Genomic DNA, 21919 nt, shown 5'->3' with positions numbered 1-21919 from the left:
AATACCACTGGACATCTTTAAAACTCCATCGAATGCAGTTTCTGCCAAAGTGGTAAACGTCTGAGACCTGCATCACTTCGGACTTTCCTCCCACATTTAGCTGACACGCCGCGATATAACTGGAGTACTGTTAAAAGCGGTCTTAAACCCAACTCACTCACTCACTCATTCATTATATGTACGTCATATTTCGCGATCTACTAGTGCAAATGTTAGTTTACCTCAGTGTGTTCCCTAGAGATATCTGGCAAACACTTACATGGCACCGTCCTGTAATTAATGGAGAATCCTCTCCTAGTAACGCTGTAGTCTGTCTTGAAGTATAAGGTGAAGGTGTTCGTGAATGAATCTGTGGACGAAACATTAGCGCGACCATGAACTAAATGAATACTGAATACAGACAGTAAGCAAATAACGAACGCCATTTACAGCACATTCATGTATTAAATCAGCGTGCTACATGTGGACTGTATCAACGATGATACGAATTTTATAAGACAACGAGGTTTGACTTTCGTATACACATGCATCAGATTATTCGTACAGTAGGCGTTGTTAGGGTAGTAGGAGCCATCTCCAGGGGTGCTCTCTATAGTGCCCTCGTCGGCCGTGTGGGTCAGGTTACAGCTGACTAGACACATGCAGAACATTGACAGCAAATACAGCGTAAGGGAATTGTGATGAATGATATAAAATGTATATATCACATAACATCTGTTATTGTTCAAAGTTTCATAGAATGGTTTTTGTGTGAGTTTCTGAAGAAATGTGACAAAGAAATTTCTCAACAACAAGTAAACTACAACCGTGCTTAGAGTTACTTCAAATTGGCAAAATATGCAAACCTAAAACCTAAAAATTATTTTACTTACTGAAAGGGGTTGTGGTCCTGTAATACCACGGAGTGGTTGCAGTCCGGTTCAGCCCTTGTGAAAATAAGAGAGGTATTTGTACACTCATCCTACATTTGTACATAACGTGTCTTGTGTCAGAGCATTAGTTAATGCAAGTTCTATTGAATAAAAGTAAACACACAATTCCAGTATGACTTCTCATGCATTTAATTATACATTCAATGTTACTTACAAGGATTATAGCTTGTAGAGTTCCGATAAGAACTACCAGTCGTTGGTGTTGGATCTTAAACAGTAAAAGGAAATATAATCAATGCATTTTCCAACTAGAAAACTGCGTTATCTCTATTCCCCGCAATGGGTCACATTACACTTTTGATTGTTCATATTGTAGTGAAAATAAATTATAACACAGAGTCCTATAAAGCCTTAAAAAGGGATATGCACTTGGGCAGCTTGAGGTAATCAGAAAACGTAATTAAATGTGAAATTAATATACACAAAAGGTCCCTTCCTTGGAAAAATCCCTCAGTCTTGATAAGTATCTCATTGGTGAGCTGACGTCAGTAGTATCTGCGAAAACGTGTCCCTATTGCACACACTATGCACTTAGTCAAATAACATGGATCAAGGGAACTAACTCTGTAAATATATTATTGACGGGACCAATTTTCGAACTCAGTCTTGAAAAGTATCTCTTAGATAAACATGCAAACTTTCACTCACTCACTCACTCACTCACTCACTCACTCATTTACTCACTCACTCACTCAGTAGTTTCTGCGAAAACGTGTCCCCATTTCAAACAGTATGCACTAAGTTGAAAAGAACGGAACAAGAGCTATAAGTCTGTAAAAACATGAATTTACAACACCAATTTTCAAACTCGTTTTAGACCATGACCAATGACATCAGTCTGTATTATTTCATTTCTCTGACTTATATAGTTTTTGATAAACTGTGTCCCCTTTGAGAAGAGGAAGGACGGACAAAAGGGCGGAAGGACTGAAGGACGAATTCCGTTCCTTTATTCGCTAACAACACTTCTTGGCGGGGATAAAAACGGTAAATGTAACCTGGCGAGGGTTAAGGTTATCAGAAGATAGGATAACACTCGTCCCAATTTGTTTCCGAACACATTAGCAAGAAAATCAAGGAGTCAGTACACTGTGTCGGAGTTTCAGTAATCATTTTAAACTGTGCCATGGTACTGGATAACTGGAACTTTACAACTAGCATTAGTTCGATCTGGTACAAGCAAAGGTTAAACCCAATTTCACCTTACCTTACACCTAGGTTTGGTTGTATGTGTTTTATGTCGTGTGTCGTAGCATCATTTGAGAGCTGCAGCTTGCTTTGATAAACAGTTCACAATACACTTTGTTCGTGGAGACGAAATATGTTTGTGAAAGTACTCACTCAATAATACAAATAACTTAATAGCTTCAAGCGAAAGTATGAGTGTGGTCAGCCATCCTGAATGAGCTGAGCAGCTATGTCACTTCTCATTATTACTGTTGTCATTATTGCTGTGGATTTCTCCGTGTTAGATTACCATTGATATGTAGGCCTTGGCCCAGAGACGAAAAAAAGAAGGTTTTACCCTTAGCGTAGATAGGGTTAGGCCACGTGCTCCGATGCACCAACACATCAACCAATACCAATATATGCCCACCTTGCACAGCGTCTTGTATATCTACCGTCATACGGTAAATGCTTGACAAGTAAATACTGCAAGCTGAATACTTGGTGTTCCCCCCGAGAACCGTACCCCGAACCCTTGCATATACGGATATGGATTTGTCACAAAGTGCCAAGGAGAGGTTTATGTTTTGATAGTTTATGAAATCTGTGAAATCTAGTTATATATTGTCTGGGTCGTGGGTTTTTCTTCTTTCAAAGTTTTCTTCCAGATAAATATATAGCTGTAAAGAATAGACTACTTACTTTCTCGAATCCTAAATGCTGCAAGAAAACCAGGATGATGAACTGAACCGTCAGAGTGGAAGTATATCTTGAAGTCCGTCTCCAGGGATGTAACTGAAAACAATCAATTAGGTTATTTATAAAGTATGTCTTTTCCTATTCGACATATTCTATGATATTCTAACTATCTACACACAAACTACGAAAAACCACATATAATCGAGCATGCTGTGCACACACGGGTATCAAGACTGTGTTGCGCAGGCCTTCATGAATCACCGCCTCGTCTTTCTCAGGTACATCTACACACCACTACACAGTGGTTATCATTAGCGATACGTGGTCTTAATGAACCCTGGCCTATCCGTGTTAATACTGACACGTGATGGGAAGTGTTTATAGTTTATACATCTGTTTCTTGCATGTCATCTTCATAAGGTATACCAGGTACGTAACAATTTTCGAAAGGGAATATGACTGTGACTGAAAGGTATGTCACTGTTTATGTGAGGGAATATCACTTGGAGTGAAAGGAAGGTCACTATTTATGTGTAGGAATGTCACTGTACGTGAAAGGTAGGTCACTATTTTGTCAGGAAATATCACTGTAAGTGACAGGAAGGTCACTATTTATTTGAAGAAATATCCCTGTAAGTGAAAGGTAGGTCACTATTTATGTAAGGGAATATCACTTGCAGTGAAAGGAAGTAACTATTTATGCAAAGGGATATCACTTAGAATGAAAGGTAAGCTGCTATTTATGTAGGGGAATATTACTTCGAGTGAAAGAAATGTCACTATTTTTGTAAGGGAATATCGCTTTTAGTGAAAGGTTGGTCACTATTTATGTAAGGGAATATCAGTATTAGTGAAAGGAAGATCACTATTTATGTGAAGGAATATATGTGAGGGAATATCAGTATGAGTGAAAGGAAGATCACTATTTATGTGAAGGAATATATGTAAGGGAATATAAGTATGAGTGAAAGGAAAGGATAGTTGCCTGTTATGTTCCACGTTATGTGATGACAATTTGTGATAATTTGAGTTCTTTTAGGGAACTGAATTAGTACGAATGACACATTTGGCCATATAGTAGATGTGGTCTGCTTACGTACAGGAGAATTACAGAGGCGTGGTCTTGATTCCACAGATCTTCTGGCGGGTGTAGGAGAACTTGACGTAGTCATAGTCGCAAGAGGAATGGTCCTCCAGTTGGAACAGCATGAATGTTATGTCAATTAGGCTCCCTGGTGGTGGTGAGGGAATGGTGTAGAGGCAGTCAAGGTTGCCAGAGTACGACGCTCCCGCTCCCGCTCCAGGGCTGCTGAAACTTCCCTCCGTACCAGATAGAGTTTGGGAACAGGCTGCAAGAGGTAGCACCTTCGTATGTATTCCATGCTGTTTATTAATGATGCTCTTTAAAAACGATGACAGGATGGAGTATAGATCAAAACAAACTCCAGACAGTGCATCATAGGAATTTGAGTAAACACCAATTATGAAGGACATCTGAGAGTATCGTACGAAATTATGATGTGGCGATTGTATTACAACACACTATACGTGTTATGACATATGTAAACACACACACACACACGCACGCACGCACGCACGCACACACACACACACACACACACACACACACACACACACACACACACACACACACACACACACACACACACACACACACACACACACACACACACTGTTGATTTAACAGCATAAACCTTTACCAGTCCTGACATATGAACGGCCATCGTTTTATGGCGAGCCTTCGAACAAGAAAACATTATGTAATATATGCGGAATGTACATATCAGTTAGGTTAACTTATATCCTGTCTATATTCCGTATGCTTTTAGAGAGACACCTTGTTTCGCCCAAATATGGTCCGGAGTGACACGTAATTTAAAACAGCAACAGGACGGTGTGATCTTCATGGTTCAACTTCGGAAACCACATGGTATTTTACATAATGACAAAACAGCGTAGTATATACAAGTATTGTATGAACATATTATAGTTACTTTATTTTGCGCAGAATAAAACGTGCTTGTGAAGGCAAAATAGAGTATCTTTTACTTACAGGTACTGTTATACGATTGAGTGGTAGTAGCCCAGTTCAGCCCTTGTGAAATAAAGAGAGGTATTTGTACATTCAACCTACATAACGTGTTTCTTGTCACTTGAAAACAAATAGAAACACCATTGTCATTCCGAGATGATTGCTCGAGTTCTGAATTATTATACAATGGGGGCGGTCGGGTAGCCTAGTGGTTAAAGCGTTCGCTTGTCACGCCGAAGACCCGGGTTCGAATCCCGACATGGGTACAATGTGTGAAGCCCATTTCTGGTGTCCCCCGCCGTGATATTGCTGGAATATTGCTAAAAGCGGCGTAAAACCAAACTCACTCACTCACTATTATACAATGTTACTTACAAGGATTATAGCTGGTAGAGGCCTGATGTGCAGTCGCTGGTGTTGGATCTTGGACAGTAAGAAGAAACATGTGATATTATTTTCCACTATACCTGTAAATGTTTGATGAACAACTGAAGAAAAAGGACAGTTACTGCAATGTATGTGAAATGCACATATCAGTTCGGTAACGTAACCTTTAACTTCAGCGTACCTAAAATAAGGACTGTGATGCAGGTTGTAGACAGCTGACATTTCGGTGAAAACGAGCACGCGTATGGTGCTGACAGACCAAGAATCATATACGAACCCAAGAACATATAATCATGCCTTCGCAGGAATCACCCGCCGTGTCCCGAAATGTAGACATGACTATCACATATAGTTCCTATAATTATACATTCTGTACGTTATGAAAGAACAAGTATAATAGAAGGGTGATGGAGTACACTCTTCAAAAACAGAAACGCACAGGTAGATATTTAGTAAATGTATTGTGCCTAATGAAGTTGACACGAGTTGTGTGCGGTGGAGCGTTGTCCTGTTGAAACATCTCCCTCTGGCGGTCAATGATTGGAAGAAGGTGTAGTTGAAGAATTTGACTCATGTAGCGATTTGCTGTCAAATTTCCCTGAACCACAACCAAGTCAGATCTCGTCGTCACAGCCGATCGGACTATCGCAATAGGACGAATCCAAAGAGGGGAGTCGCAGTCTTCTGTTGCACCCCACTTCAACATCTAAAACAGCACCATTTGCCGCCTTTGTGACCGATACACACAGTTCAATTCCACTGCAGACCGTCCGATAACCGGCCGACTAAGAGTTACCAACCCTGCACAGGATCGCTACATTCGACTGTTCCACCTACGTCATCGCAATGCCACAGCTACGGAGACCCTGGTTTGAGGAGGATATCGGACCAGACTATCAGGAACCATCTTCGTGAGGCTTGAATCCGACCCAAAAGACCAGTTATTGTCCCTGTTTTGCAACAGATCCATCGACAGCGACGCTTGCGTTGATGCCATACCTTACAGCCTTGGCATTTGAGAAACTGGAGACGAGTGTGACTAATCACGATTTCTCCTTCACCGGCGAGATGGAAGACAACGTGTTTATCGTCGTCGAAATGACCGTTTTGCCCCACATTGTGTACGTGAATTCGACAATTTCGGTGGCGGTAGTGTCATGGTGTGGGGGAGCAATATGACACATTATTGGCTTATGCTTGCCTTTTTATAGCAACTACCACGAGTTACGAAAGCCATAACTTGCACATGCATTTTGCTTTACTGTTTTCCTCCATGACATTTTTGAACAAGCGTGAAAACAATGCTGTTTAAGACATTGCAAATCGACAATGGCTGCTTTTTGACGCACCGTTTGGCGAATATCAGGCCACCAACATTTTCCTATATCATATATCCAATTCAAATTCCAGATTGTTTTGTGTAGTCGGGTTCAGTGAACTACATACTACCTGTGCGTTTTTTGAAGAGTGTAAGTAAATTTATCACCGCTTTGAGTGGAACATTTAGTCATTCGGGCCGCGTCAGCATAGTCTGGGAGAAGACTATCAAGGCATAGGTGTTTAAAATTTTGGTGAAACCCACGAACACGGTAATGGTGCTGACAAGAATCATATAATCAGTGCAGATCTAGGATTCGAAACCACATTAATGGGATTCTGGCATACCGCAGAGACGCATCTATACACAGCGAATTGCAGCACCTTAATAGATACGCAACCAAAAGCAAGCTTGTTATTCGTCATTCGTCTTTCGAATGTCGAAAGGCGAATTTTTTCCTCATTCTTCTTTAATCTCACAACAACAAAATACTTTCGCATGGCGAATGACGAATTTAAAACATTCGAATGACGAATAACAAATTATGTCGTCATTTGTCATTCAGCTTACACGATCACAATACAATCGAATGATGAATGAGAAATTAAAAATACCCATTCGAATAACGAATTATTTCGTCATTCGTCATTAGAATGTGTTTTAAAGTTATAAAAACATAATTCTTCACTCGCTCCAATGTATTTTTATGTTGTGAGTTGAATGACGAATAACATGCTTATTTCTGGTTGCCAAATTACAGGATCCTCTTTGTTCCACGATCCAGACTAGGAACCACTAAAAGCAGGTACTCATATGGCTTGAACCTCTCCTGCCTGCATTGGTTACAACAGGATTTGTTATTTTTGTCTTTGCCATATTCCAAACTTACACAACTCTCCACTCACAATTCAAGGAATGGGAAAAGCGTAACAAAATTATTTTGGCTTGCGTGACAGAATCATTTGTTGTAATTCGTTTATATGCCTAAGGATTTTTAAACGGATTGAAGGAAAGGCATATACTCACCTGTTGAAGCTTGTCATTTATTGCGCCGGGAAGATATTCTCTGTATTATCATGAAACAGATATAACAGTTAAACAGCATTCTTTCTACTAATTTAGAGCCGAATCAGTTACAAGTCTCAGGAAGTGTTAATTATAGGTCAAGAGAATTATAACTGCAGACTAATTAGAGATATTAGTTACAACTGATTATAGTGATAATTGTTTAGCATCGTGCTGACAACAACCGCTCAGAAAAACAACAAAATTACGCAATTATTCAACATTACGAAACGCCACGCCTGTTCGAAAATGAGCGTCTGCGAGCCATTGGTATGCTTAAAGGAGGATCGAGTCAACGTGATATTGCAAGACAATGTAACGTCCACAGAAACACCATTTGGTGTTTTGTGGCAACGTTGGCAACAGACGAATGCAGTCAGAGACCATCCTCGGAGTGGCAGGCCACGCGTAACCAATAAGCGACAAGACAACTGGATTCGAACAACACACCTACGAAATCGATTCCAACCAGTAACAGTGACTGCAAGAAGCATCCCTGGCCTTCGACTAATATCTTCACAAACCCTACGTCGTCGCCTCAGATGTGCAGGGATTGTCGCCAGAAGACCCGCCAGACGTCCCATTTTGACACGAAACCACCGTCCAGCACGTCTTCAGTGGTGTAGACAGCGTCTACACTTGACGGCCATGCAGTGGGGGCAAGTTCTATTCTCTGACGAGTCTCATTTCACCTCAGCCACAGCGATTGACAGACTGGAGTGTACCGACGTCGAGGTGAACGTTACGTCAATCATTGTGTCATGGAAGAAGATCGGTTCGGGGGCGTTAGCGTTATGGTATGGGGTGGGGTAACAGCAAGACAGAGGACCCGTTTGATAGTGGTAGAGGGAAATATCAATGGACAGCGCTACCGCGACGAGATCATCGGGCCTGTTTTTGCGTCATCATGGTCCATTCATTACCTTTCAACATGACAACGCACGGCCTCATATTGCTCGACTTGTTCAGGATTCTCAACAAAACAGCGTGAATGTCATCCCCTGGCCGGCTCGCTTCCCTGATCTCTCACCAATCGAGCACATGTGGGATGAGATGGATCGGCGCCTTCGACGTCAACCACGTGTTCCACAGACACACCAGGAACTTCGAAACATGCTCCAGCAGATATGGACAGATACCCCACAGGACTTTGTGCGACGCCTGGTCCATTCCATGAGACGAAGATGTGTTGCTTGCATCGCAACCAGAGGTGGACACACGGTATTGTGTTGTAATTTGACATTTTTGCATCTTCATGTTTTTTTATGAAATCAGGCATTTTCCGAAGTTAGTATGGCAAATTAAACAATTTGAACACTTACAGGAGTCTTTTATCTGTTGCAAACCGAAATTGTTTCAGATTTGGTAAAAAACTTAACTTTGCATTAAATCTTATTTAATGTCACAGGAACTTTTGCTGTTCAGTATATCTCCAAGTGACTGGCTGATTTACTTTAGAGATCTTCGTAATCCCTTACAGGGAACTGATAATAATGAGTTTGATCGTGTTGTGGGAGAGTTTCTGCTCTCTCATACATGTGATAATTGTAATGATTTACCCTTTTTGGATGAAGTCAGATGAGATCACTGAGAGAGAGGTCTTGTACGCTATCAATAATCTGAGTATGGGCAAGTCCGCAGGTGAAGATGGGATACCCCCTGAACTCTTTAAACTAACATCGGATCTCTTTGCACCCTAGTTGAAGTTATTGTTCAATAAGATTTTAGACATGGGTGTGTTTCAAGAATCTTGGAATATAAGTATGATTATTTCATTATATAAATCTTGGTCAGTTTGTGAACCAAGTAATTATAGAGGCATTTCACTACTAAAAGTTATAGGGATAATCTTTACGTCAATCATAGAAAAACGATTGCGAATATGGATGGAAGTAAATGATTTACTGTCCGAGTCTCGAGCAGGGTTCCGACCTACATGTATCTACTCTACTTTTGATAAATTGTTTATTTTACAAGCTCTTTGTTCTAAATATTTGTGCAAAACCAGAGGTCGCTTTTATTGTGTATTTATTGATTTTAAAAAAGCTTTTGACTGTTAATAGGAAAGAAATGATGTATTTACTTATTACTAAAGGATGTCATGGTAAAATGTCTGTACTTTTAAAAAACATGTATGCATCAGTCGGCGCATGTATAAAGGTCAATAATGAGCGTACGGAATGCTTTCCAACATCCTCCGGTGTACGACAAGGTTGTGTTTTAAGTCCGTTGTTGTTTATATTTTTCATAAATGAACTAGCATAGAGCTGCAAAATAGTTGCCAACATGGGATATTTGTATGACAAGAAATATTGGACATTATGCTCCTTCTCTTTGCTGATGATGTTGTATTTTTTTCCTATTCTGTAAATGGCTTTCAAAAACAGTTAAATGTGTTACAGAGTTACTGTTCAAAATGAAGTCTTTAAGTAAATCTGAATAAAACCAATGCTTTAGTTTTTAGAAAAGGTGGTATTGTTGCAAAACATGAAAAATAGTCACTTACTATAAATACTTAGGTCTTATGTTCTCCTCTAGATTGTCATGGTCTATGGCATGTAAGCAATTAGCTGTTCAGGCGTCGAAAGCCATAATGCCTCTTCATAATCTATTCAGGAAAAATAGTTGTGTGTCTTTTTTCACAGCATGTACCATTTTTGAAGGCAAAATTATGCCTATACTCTTGTATGGTTCTGAAATATGGGGTGCTAAGTATTATGCTGTAATTGAAAAAGTTCACACTTCATATTTCAAATGTTTTCTCGGTTTGGGTGAGTTTGCCTCAAACAAGGCAATCCTTGGTGAAACAGGCCGTAGTAATATTTTTGTAGCCAGCCAATTAAGGGTAATTAAGTATTGGATTAAATTACTTAGAATGATGCCTGATGCTCTGGACTGTCTATGTAACTTTGGGATGTTGTCAATCTGTTTATGTAGCCAAACTGCCCGTGTAAGTCTATGTAGCGTCATGTTTTAGCTATGGTGTTGTCAATCTGTCTATGTACCTTCATGGTGTAGCAAGTATGTCCTTGTCAATACAAGACGTAGTCAGTAAGTCTATGGTACGTCATGTTGTTGTCAATCTGTCTATCTAACGTCATGCTGTAGCCGTGGTGCAGTCAATATGTCAGCGTAATGTCATGCTGCAGTCAATCAGTCCACGTCACGTCATGTTATACTCAATCTATCTAGGTAACGTCATGTTGTAGTCAATCTGTCTATGTGGCGCCATATTGTAGTCAATCTAAATATGTTACGTCTTCTTGTTGTCAACCTATCTATGTAACGTCATGTTGTAGGCAATCTGTCTATGTAACGCCATGCTGCAGTCAATTCGTCCACGTCACGTCATGTTATACTCAATCTATCTAGGTAACGTCATGTTGTAGTCAATCTGTCTATGTGACGCCATGTTGTGGTCAAGTAGTCTATGTCACGTCAATCTGTAGTCAATCTGTCTATGTGACGCCATGTTGTGGTCAAGTAGTCTATGTCACGTCAATCTGTAGTCAATCTGTCTATGTGACGCCATGTTGTGGTCAAGTAGTCTATGTCACGTCAATCTGTAGTCAATCTGTCTATGTGACGCCATGTTGTGGTCAAGTAGTCTATGTCACGTCAATCTGTAGTCAATCTGTCTATGTGACGCCATGTTGTGGTCAAGTAGTCTATGTCACGTCAATCTGTAGTCAATCTGTCTATGTAACGCCATGATGTGGTCAATTAGTCTATGTCACGTGAATCTGTAGTCAATCTGTCTATGTAACGCCATGTTGTGGTCAAGTAGTCTATGTCACGTCAATCTGTAGTCAATCTGTCTATTTTCCATCTTGTTGCAGCAAATATGTCTATGTGACGTCATGTTGTAGCCAATTAGCCTATGTGACGCTATATTGTAATTAATATATCTATGTAACGCCATGCTGTAGCCAATTAGTCTATGTGACGTCATGTTGTAGCCAATAAGTTTATGTAACGCTATACTGTAGCCAGTATGTCTATCTAACGTCATGCTGTATTCAATCTGTCTGTGTAACGTCATGCTTTATTCAATCTGTCTGTGTAACGTCATGATGTATTCAATCCGTCTGTGTAACGTCATGCTTTATTCAATCTGTCTGTGTAACGTCATGCTGTATTCAATCTGTCTGTGTAACATCATGATGTAGCCAGTATGTCTGTGTAACGTCATATTGTAGCTAATCTGACCGCGTAACGTCATGCTGTCGTCCAGCTGTTAGTCAGTCTGTCTGTATAACGCAATGTTGTATCTAAACTGTCTATGTAACGACATGATGCAGCCAATATGTCTTTGTAACGTCATGTCAAAGTAAGTCTGTCTTTGTAACGCCATACAGTAGTCACTCTGTCCATGTGACGCCTTGGTATCACCAATCTGTCCATATAACGCCATGCTGTCAATGTAACGTCATGTTCTGACCGACCGCCTCCGTGTTCTCGTGATAGAGCATCTGACCGGAAGAACGGAAGGTCGGGATCCCCGGCCGCGTCATACCAAAAGAGATACAAAATGGTACTTGGTGTTGCCCTTGCATGGCGCTCGGCATGAAGGGACAAAAACAAGGACTGGTCGGCTAGGAGTCAGTATACTGAGTCTGAGTGAGGTAATAATGTTAAACTGCGGCATGGTATCTCAAGTGTGCTAGCACTATAAAATCAGCTTTAGTCAGGACAAGTACAAGCTGGAACATACACACATACACACACACACACACGTGAACGTCGCTGTATAAATGCAATAATCTTGAACGTGACGTTGAACCCCATTTCACCTCACCTCATCATGGAGCCAAGTATTCTATGTGACGTAACGTTGTAGCCAAGTAGTCGTTGTAACGTCATATTGTAGCCAAGTAGTCTACGTGACGTCATGATGTAGTCAGTACAATGTGTAATCCATGGTGCAGGTTATCTGTCTATGTAACGTCATGCTCTAGTCAGTACAATGTGTAATCCATGGTGCAGGTTATCTGTCTATGTAACGTCATGCTCTAGTCAGTACAATGTGTAATCCAAGGTGCAGGTTATCTGTCTATGTAACGTCATGCTCTAGTCAGTACAATGTGTAATCCAAGGTGCAGGTTATCTGTCTATGTAACGTCATGCTCTAGTCAGTACAATTGTGTAATCCATGGTGCAGGTTATCTGTCTATGTAACGTCATGCTCTAGTCAGTACAATGTGTAATCCAAGGTGCAGGTTATCTGTCTATGTAACGTCATGCTCTAGTCAGTACAATGTGTAATCCATGGTGCAGGTTATCTGTCTATGTAACGTCATTCTCTAGTCAGTACAATGTGTAATCCAAGGTGCAGGTTATCTGTCTATGTAACGTCATGCTCTAGTCAGTACAATTGTGTAATCCATGGTGCAGGTTATCTGTCTATGTAACGTCATGCTCTAGTCAGTACAATGTGTAATCCAAGGTGCGGGTTATCTGTCTATGTAACGTCATGCTCTAGTCAGTACAATTGTGTAATCCATGGTCCAGGTTATCTGTCTATGTAACGTCATGCTCTAGTCAGTATAATTATGTAATCCATGGTGCAGGTTATCTGTCTATGTAACGTCATGCTCTAGTCAGTACAATTGTGTAATCCAAGGTGCAGGTTATCTGTCTATGTAACGTCATGCTCTAGTCAGTACAATTATGTAATCCATGGTGCAGGTTATCTGTCTATGTAACGTCATGCTCTAGTCAGTACAATTGTGTAATCCATGGTCCAGGTTATCTGTCTATGTAACGTCATGCTCTAGTCAGTACAATTATGTAATCCATGGTGCAGGTTATCTGTCTATGTAACGTCATGCTCTAGTCAGTACAATTATGTAATCCAAGGTGCAGGTTATCTGTCTGTGTAACGTCATGCTCTAGTCAGTACAATGTGTAATCCATGGTCCAGGTTATCTGTCTATGTAACGTCATGCTCTAGTCAGTACAATTATGTAATCCAAGGTGCGGGTTATCTGTCTATGTAACGTCATGCTCTAGTCAGTACAATTGTGTAATCCATGGTCCAGGTTATCTGTCTATGTAACGTCATGCTCTAGTCAGTACAATTATGTAATCCAAGGTGCGGGTTATCTGTCTATGTAACGTCATGCTCTAGTCAGTACAATTATGTAATCCAAGGTGCAGGTTATCTGTCTATGTAACGTCATATTGTGGTCAATTTATCTATGTGACGCCATTGTAAAGTCAATATGTTTGTGTAACGTTTTGCTGGAACCAATCTGTCTGTATGTACATCAAGTCAATCTGTAAATTTAACGTCACGATGAATTAAATATCTGTTAGCGTTATGATACTATGTATTTACTGCTCATCCAATCGTATCATCCGATGTAATATCAGTTGCTGAGTTCAGAAGCAAGTTTATTTTGCAATATCTCGAGGCAACTGCCAACATCGATATCACCTCTAACTGCCATTAGGAATTGCATCTGATATACATACATGTACATATTTATCCACTTGTTCGCCACTTGATGACTTGTAGCCAAACAGAAGACAAGCAGCCTCAAGGAAAAGACAAGTTAGATATCGATGAAACAAAATACAATTATACCTTTTTATTGAAAGAGAATTCACGGTAAACGCCTTTTACTACAGTATATCAGTCATATGACGAAAGTTTTAAACTGTGCAACGACAGCAGTTATACCAATTTAGTTAAGCAGTGGAGTTAGTGAGTGAGTGAGTCTATGTATTCTATTAATATCACCGCGTGTTAGCCTAATGCGGGAGGAAAGCCCAATAATGTAGGTCTCATGCGTTTACTACTTTGGTGAAACTCACGAGTAAGGGCATAGGCTGACAAACCTAGAAACTGTTCGGGGCGAACTGGGATTCAGACCCACGAGCATAGGTTGCCCAAGGGACGCAAATCTGCACAGCGAATTGCGGTGCCTTAGTCGACTGTGCCACCCGTGCCCCCTGTATGGTGGTTAAGATTGCTTGGTGAATCTTACAGACGCTTTTAAAGTGTTGACACACCAATGATCAACATTACTGAACATAGTTGCTGTGTATCTGTCGTTTACAAGAAAATGATCAATGAGATAAATATAAATGAATAAATGAGAGTGTATTAAACGTGAAAGTACAAATCACGAAGGTGACTAGGTGACGTTTGTTGAAACATCACAGCTGTTATTTGATGGGAAAGCTGAACATAAAGCAGATACTAGTATATAAGGCGTTTACGATATGGTGAAACTCTCGAGATAATACTATGGCTGACGCACGGGTGTTGTTAACAGCGGGGTTGCGCTGTCAGTGACCACAAAGTAACTCTACTGATGTACCTACCAGCCTGAGACGGCGGTGAGGTTCAGCGTCACACATAAGCGCTAGACACAGCCCGGCCAGCACTGTGGCCACGCCCAAGTAGAAGGTCTTCATCCCCACGGGGAAAACGGGCACCTTGAATGAAGTGTAATGGACAACCCGCACTGAAAAAGAATAAATATATCATGTGTTTTTCATCTGTAACGATAACAAGTTTAGGGTAAGTAAAACTTAGACGATACAAATTATTTAACACCGGGTCCGGTTTTAGACAACCGTGGCAACAATATTTTGGATCTATGTGGATGGCTCAACATCCGCACCAGTACAGTCATAACAAAGCGCGTCCACCGAAATCTGGTATTAGATGATGGAACTGTGAAGTGGGCAACTCAAGTCTGAATGTTATGGTTCTATTCCAGGTATATTAGACAAGAGGCCGACTCACGGGAATTCTGTGAGTTTGGTGGGAAACACTTTTTTTAATAGAGTGTAAATTGGGTTTCGAAAGGTGTCTTGGTTTATCATCACCATACCCGTGCTCATAGGTTTCCCCAGTGTTATAAGTAAACCTCGATGACCTGCATCTCTTTAAACTTTTCTCCCATGCGCTTTTCTGCCGCAACTGAAATACTGCTGAAGGCGACATGAACCAAACTCACACACTCACCCCAGTTCATATTGACCGATTGATTGACCTGTGTTTCATAAAAAACTAACTAGGTATCACTTGTTGACATGTACCTTTAACATTACTTTTCGGATTAATCATCCGTTTTTAGATGTGGCGCGCGTATTTTCAATTACATACTCACAGATTTCCCGAACGGGGATTGAGGGTGACTGAGGATATGATTTTAGAATGATTCGAACGACATTTAAACACACATCGACACATATTACACATTTCGACCACTGGTTCCATTGGTCAAGATATGATAGTGTATGGCCCCTGCTTGGCCAATGTCCCCTCGGTTCAACGTTTTTAATGTTAAACCCCTGTACGTATAACGTTTTCATGAGCTATGGGAAAAGCATCTTTTTCGAGGCAAGGGCGTTAACTGACTATAAAAGTCCAGTTTCCATCCTTGCCGAACTAGGCTGGAATTCTGGAGCAAGATTTGGGCTGGACGACAAGTACATGCATAGTTCAAGCAAAATCGGGTAACGAAGTAGACATCCAGTTCGTAAACAACATGTATTTCAACGTGCAGATTGTGGTCGACTGCAGGATTTGCAAAACATGTGTACCGTCAACTGGGTGTCGACAGATATTTTTTCAAATCTGTTCATGTTTCAAATCAATACGCTGAAGTGACCCGTTTTATTACAACACAGAACTTGATTATCGATCAGATCGTCTTTACTGTTTGATCTGCTCACTTTTGTTTGGTGCAAACGCAAGTGACATGGGAGACGGAATTGGACCGCAGGAGGGACATAGAAGGGACATAACCCGTAATTATTACAACCACTGGTGGCGCTACGATCGAGTCTGGAAATTCCAGCCAAGTTCGACAAGGGTGGAAACTGGACTTTTTTGTCAGTTAACGCTCTTGTCTCGCGAAGATCGCCACCTGGCTAGTATTGTCAGTGTACAACTATGCCCATCTGCGGTTATGATAAGAAGAACAAAGGTTTCCTCTGACCAGTGCATAATTAGTTGATGAAGCCGTCTGGCATATCCCCAATCTACAATTCTGATTTTTGCAACTTCGCTTTCAATTTGCCTTGTCCACTATAAGGAGGCGAAACTATCAGTGGTCGCCCTTTAGCTGCAGGTGCGTTTTTGTAAGTTTATTAAACACACTTTATACGACACAAAATCATTTTGTGGACAGAATGTCTTCTGATGTTCAACTTATACGAAGCTTTGTGAAATAAGTTTTCATTTACGCGCCGTACACTGGACGTTTGTTACATCACAACCTGCTGGTTGCATGGCTGCCCCCGTGATGACCAGTACATGTATAACGCAGGAATTACACGATAACCAAACCTTTTGCAATTACAGTATTACAGTATCACATGCATTTTAGGTTATTCGTCATAAGAGCATATTGCACATCCCAGTCAATTTTTCAATTAGTGGATTTAGGAAGTTTCTAGACAACCTTTTACCGGCATATACACATATTTCAATTCTTAAACATGATATAAACTCATATTGGAGTTTGTTTATCCTTTGACAAAACATAAAGTACAACTAAGTCCTGACTTGACGTATTCTGATAATTGTGAGCTATGGAACATGTTTATTTATCATCAATAATACTGACACGGTCGACAAATATGCGGATGTAATAAAAAATTAATCTTTCAACAATCAGAAAGAAAACTCTGTATATTACTTTTAAATTGCTGAACAAATGATCATAGATGAAATTATTGAAGTTAATGTTTGTGTCCGTATTTCTGGTAAGACATAAGTAAGACATAAATAATGATGCCTGTCTGTCAAACCTGATAACTTGTGGACGTACGTAACTAACCATCACCCCTGACAGCTTTACTTTATTCAGAGCGTACTGATGCAGTTCACGTGGTCTTCCCTGACAGCTCTAACTACCAGCCTTTCCTTCTCTTGAAACGCTACTATAAGAAAGCACCATTCTCTTTTTAGACAATAATTGGACATATTTACACGAATATGAGAAGTTGCGTCCCAGCAAATAATGAGAAATAACCGACAGTAGCTTTCGTATGTGTGTGTATGTATGTGCGTGCGTGAATCGTTGTCAATGGAACTTGTCTCATAAATACTTCGCATGCAAGAACCACATTTATACATCATATGAACATTTCCAATACGTTAAGCATTATTTATAGGCGTTTACGATCACCAAAAAATGATATTTCTATTATCACAGAGAGCATCAGAGAGCAGAGTTTCGAACGTACATTTATTACAGAGTAAGTGTACACCAGACCTGAAACGAGGTGTTTATTCACCATAAATAATTATTATGTTGCGCTGCGCTGCATTCTACACGCAGTGTCTGGTAACCACGGGAATATCAGTGTATACAATTGTCAAGTATTAGTCATTCAGTTCATATTGTAGCAGGAGAAAAAGCACATGAGATCAAAAGAAATATGAAGGCAACAAGTGAAATGAGGTCATCCTAAATATTTCAGAGCTATAATCATGAGAAGGTTCCTCATGTAAAAAAGTCCAAAAGCATATGGAAATAAAAGAGTGATGTCAGACCGCTATCGATTCGGGAGACATACGCGTTATTGATGGTAGCTGACCTTCACCTTGGACTTTTCCTATGTACCGATAACTGAGTTAACTACAATCAGCAAGTGTTCTCACCACAACATTTTGGCTCAAAACATTGTACGGTTCCTCGTATAAATGTATTTTCCTACCTCACAAATCTGGCTTTGTTTTTTTAAGAGTATATATTATCCATCCTAGTGTGTGTATATGTTTAGTTGATTATATGAGGCAAAGGTTCCATGTATCAGTGTTATCTGTCATTGCATTCCACATGTACACACCACAGAAACAGAATCTATCACTTGAACATGGTATCCTAACATATGCCAGGCACTCAACATCCGAAAATCTCAACATATTTTGGACAAAAACCTGTTTATGAAAACTGTGGACAATAGTTAATGGTGTCATTCCTAAGTGAGACCATCCCTGTTGCGCGTCAATACAAGGCACGTACTTTACTGCAGCTCTGCTGCTGTAACGCTCGATATATCAAACTCATGCAGAGTCTCGGTAGTGAGTGAGTATGGTTTTACGCCGCTTTTAGCAATGTTCCAGCAATATCACGGCGGGGGACACCGGAAATGGGCTTCACACATTGTACCCATGTCGGGAATCGAACCCGGGTCTTCGGCGTGACGAGCGAAAGCTTTAACCACTAGGCTACCCGACCGCCCGGCAGAGTCTTGGGAAATATAATGATTTCAAGCAGAAGTCAGAAGAGAAATGTCGATGATTGTGTGATACCATTTAAGTCTAAAAGTGATCAACAAAATATTCTTATTTCATAATATCGTCCAACCAAAACAATTAGACATTATACGTACTTGATTATCTGAATATTGTATTTTTTCTTATTTCATAATATCGTCCAACCAAAACAATTAGACATTATACGTACTTGATTATCTGAATATTGTATTTTTTTAGAGGTCTTCATTGTAAACGATTCCAAACAAGTTAATTGGAATACAAACGTATCAAAACGCGTTTAAATGATCGGACAAGGATTAAACACTTTCTGCCGCGTAGTTAGCAGTTTATATGCCTTCTAGGGAGAGGATGTGCCCACCACTATTGTAAGGACCGAGATAACCTTAGATTATTAATTATCAACTAAGATAAAGACAAGGCTAAAGCTAAGAAAAAAATTGTCCCTTGATATCTCCACTCGTGCCAGTTGTAACATGACGGTTGCCATGAGCGGAATATTACGTACGTCTATCGCATACATTTGATAATATCTTTCCACAAGTCTCAAAAAATAAATCCATGAACTGATTGGCAATGTTATACATTAGGGAAACTTCCGAGACACGAACAAAGCAATATTTTAAGTTTCCTTGAGGAGCTGACACATCTAAAAGGTTGGTATATCTTCAGCCTCTACACGTTTTGTAGATCAAATAACGAACAACGTGGACAAGAATATAAACTGGTGACCTAGGCTATCAATGACGTGAATGTATCCATGCATAAAACAATGTATCTGCCAACCCGACAGTCGAGGTATTCACCTACCTTCGGCAACCAGACAAACAAAACAACAGCAGGCAGTTACATCTAGTAGTATGTTCGCTTCAAGGAGGGCTAAATTAAAAGACCCTCACAAGGATTTGTCAAGCGTAACCAAATAATGAGAAGATGTTCGAAAAAGCGAAACAATTTACTTCAAATAAAATCGCATGAACGAGTGTATGTTAAGATTTGTTTACAAGAACATCTGTAATGCCGTTGTGTCATCCGTATTGTGGGATAAACACTCTGTTGAACATTGTAGCTAACAAGGTCTGTAGGAGACTTATCTTGGATGCGGTTACCACAATAAATAACCTCCTTCCATCCAATATTAGGGGTACTTACCCGGTACAGAACACAGCCTACAGTTCTCCTCACCGATAAATGAAGGAACGCCCGGGTATTACCCCACACGTCACGTCTCGGGGCAGTGCTCCTCGTGTACTGGTCGGGTGCATGTTGACGTATTATCCGCGAACGAGGCTCCGGGTGAGCACAAAGAGACTACATGAGGCAGTGTCAAATGTTTCTACTTCACCTAACGTATTTCTAAATTGAACTATCATACCCTCGAAATACACCGAACCTGTAGTGACAACCTTGGTTAATTATACATTTAAATAGCTGGGCAACACATGTTCTACGGATTGGTATCTAAGACAAGTCAAAATACAAATATAAATACATCGTCATACATTTGTCTGTTAGATCTAATGGGATAAAATAAATGCTCATTTTGTTTAAATTATACAAGTTTGTATATGTTTAAAGTAATATGTGCATGTATTTATTTCTGTCAGAGAAAGTTATCTTCTTTTTATTAATATTTAAACGGTTAGTAGTTACTCTTCTTAATTACACAAAAGTCAATTATTCAGTACAGCCATGCCGTATTATATATATATATATATATATAAGAGAGAGAGAGAGAGAGAGAGAGAGAGAGAGAGAGAGAGAGAGAGAGAGAGAGAGAGAGAGAATGTTTATTTAAGTGTCACGTGCATATTATATGATAAAATACAAAATATACATTCATAGAATTATAAAAAGCACCCGGCCATATGGCCTATGAGACAGTATAATCTAAAATATCACAGAACAACAATAAGTTAAGAAAGTACAAATGACAAACAGTCCCCACATTCAATATATAATTAAAACATGAATTATACCAAAACCTGTGTTGAGAACAATCATACAACATAGATTCTCGCACAAACATGTATTCAGTCGAACGCATACACACACATACATACACGCATACACACACATACATACACGCATACACACACATACATACATACACGCATACACACACACAACATACACATATAGACACACACACACACACACACACACACACACACACACACACACACACACACACACACACACATGCATACATACATACATACTTACAAACATTACAGAAAATACGTTAACTACATAAATCATAAAAGAGTATTCCTTCTTCTGACCATGAGATGAATCTTAGAAGCAAGTAAGATTTGGCAATTAGGATTTTGAATTAAAAACACATACTTTTCTGTTGGGTTTTTATGTGTAAATTCATCGTCTACATTCAGGGCATACTTGAAGACATCGTACTTTATATCTGAGTACAGTGGGCAGGTGATGGTGAAATGGGTTCATCCTCGATTTCTAGGGGGCAGATAGGACAGATTCTGTCATGAAGTGGTATAGGCGGTTTAGAATATCTCTACACACAGAGGCAGACTGCAGGCTCTCAGTCGTATGAAGTCCTAAGATTATTTCCGTTTGTTAAATTTCCTTTATCGTCCCATAGGTCAGTAAACCACTTCTGTTCATCCTGAATGTTCAGCTGCTTGCGAATAAGTTGTACAGTGGATTGTTGTACGGTGTTCCAAATATATCTTCCGGTTGAGTGACCACTTATGTATCTTGTGCATAAGTCCTACTCTCATCCACAATCTGAAGACCTCAAGACGCTGTTTGGTTACACAAGAGGTCCAACCCATATCTCCTCTCGTAGCGATGTTCGAAGTTTTACAACTGGCTCCAAGGAAAAAACGACACGCTCTGTTTTGGACTGTGTTAAGGCATTTGTGTTCATAGAGTCCCCAAATACCTGCCCCATACGTCAGAATAGGCTGGATCAAAGAATTATAGAGGGCAGTAAATGCCTCATAGGCCATTCCACCTGCATCACAAAACTTGGTGAAAAGTGCACACAGAGCTCTGCCTGCCGATTTTGCCAACTG

The 21919-nt window shown here is 40.1% G+C and overlaps 1 long non-coding RNA gene across 4 annotated transcripts; it reads right to left on the bottom strand.

Moving 5' to 3' along the window:
- Positions 1-267: 267 nt before the first annotated feature.
- On the bottom strand, positions 268-20169 carry LOC124125997. Of its 4 annotated transcripts, none has more exons than XR_007219349.1 (9): positions 20022-20169; positions 14954-15096; positions 7583-7622; positions 5227-5274; positions 4520-4914; positions 3899-4147; positions 2802-2894; positions 873-926; positions 268-349 (listed from the first exon to the last, which is right to left on the bottom strand). It is a non-coding gene; the product is annotated as an uncharacterized LOC124125997 (long non-coding RNA). The 4 variants fall into 4 exon arrangements; XR_007219350.1 differs by having other exon boundaries at positions 4873-4914; positions 20022-20168; XR_007219352.1 differs by lacking the exon at positions 20022-20169 and adding an exon at positions 19680-19768.
- Positions 20170-21919: the final 1750 nt, after the last annotated feature.

The sequence above is a fragment of the Haliotis rufescens genome, unplaced genomic scaffold, assembly GCF_023055435.1.
Source record: "Haliotis rufescens isolate VD_foot unplaced genomic scaffold, xgHalRufe1.0.p SCAF_8, whole genome shotgun sequence".
Lineage (NCBI taxonomy): Eukaryota > Metazoa > Mollusca > Gastropoda > Lepetellida > Haliotidae > Haliotis > Haliotis rufescens.
This window is presented reverse-complemented; position numbering and strand designations above follow the sequence as displayed.